Source organism: Otolemur garnettii, unplaced genomic scaffold (genome assembly GCF_000181295.1).
Source record: "Otolemur garnettii isolate 467f Iridium unplaced genomic scaffold, OtoGar3 scaffold00010, whole genome shotgun sequence".
Classification (NCBI taxonomy): domain Eukaryota; kingdom Metazoa; phylum Chordata; class Mammalia; order Primates; family Galagidae; genus Otolemur; species Otolemur garnettii.
In genome coordinates, this window is record NW_003852405.1 from 6,772,414 (window position 1) to 6,773,715 (window position 1,302).

General features: G+C 34.8%; 1 non-coding gene across 1 annotated transcript; it reads left to right on the forward strand.

Moving 5' to 3' along the window:
• Positions 1-736: 736 nt before the first annotated feature.
• Positions 737-840, forward strand: LOC111723357. The gene has a single exon (XR_002771921.1). It is a non-coding gene; the product is annotated as a U6 spliceosomal RNA (small nuclear RNA).
• Positions 841-1,302: the final 462 nt, after the last annotated feature.

Sequence of the window (1,302 nt, forward strand, 5' to 3'; positions counted from 1 at the left end):
CAAAGGTGGTTAAATCCTTATGCTTCATTAAAAAATATAAAAAGCTTCTGCACAGCAAAGGAAGTAAACCACTGTGCAAACAGACAATGTACAGAATGGGAGAAAAGATTTGCAAACTATGCATCCCACATAAGGCTGATATCCAGAATCTACAAAGCACAACAACAGCAAAAAAATCAGTAAGATTAAACTGGGCAAAATACACAAATCTTTCCAAAATTTACACAAATGGCTAAGAAATATATGAAAAAATATTCAATACAGTACTAATCATCAGGGAAATGCAAATTAAAACCATAATGAGATGCCACCTCACCCCTGTCAGAATGGCCATTACTCAAAAGTAAAAAAAAAGAAAAAATATAGATTCTGGCATGGATGCAGAAAAAGGAACACCTGTACATGGATGGGGGATTGCAAATTAGCACAACCTTTGTGGAAAACAGAATGGAGATTCCTCAAAGCAACAAATGGAGACCTACCATTTGATGCTGCAATCCCATCCCTATGTATTTAGCCAAAAGAAAAGGAATAATTTTATCAAAGAGACACCTGCACTCAAATGTTTAGCACAGCACAATTCTCTCTTTCAACCTAAGTGCTTATCAGTTCATGAGTGTACAAAATGAATGTGGTATATTCAGAAGGTGCCAAAAAATATAAACACATTTTAAGAAAGGAACAAACTGCATTGAAATTGTAGCACTCAATATATACTAATAAAAAGATGAATCCAGTGCTTGCTTTGGCAGCACATATACTAAAATTGGAACGATATGGAGATTAGCACGGCCCCTGCACAAGGATGACACGCAAATTCGTGAAGCGTTCCATATTTTTCAAGCATAAGATCCTATATTTCATCATTATTAAACCAATATTTTGCTGTGCTTTGAGATACTTTTTCATTTTCTAGAATTCTTCTGTGGATCTAATAAAGATCTCTTGAAAAAAATTAAAAAAAATAAAAAGGATGAATCCAAGTCACGTTGAATACCTCTTGTAATTGCAGAAGTCAGATGTGACTTGAGTATTACAAATTTAATGCCGTTTTTTCCTTTCTTAGAATGCGTATAATTATTCTGGCATCCTCTGTATATATACCATAGAGTACCACTCAGCCATAAGAAGGAACGGAATAATGTCTTTTGCAGCAACTTGAGTAGAACAAGATAACAGTATCCTAAGTGAAGTATCTCAGGAGTGGAAAAACAAACAACACATTTTCTCAGAAATACATGGGTACTCATGGGCACAAAGATATAAAGGACATTGGAAACCAAGAAGAGAAAAAGGTGGGAG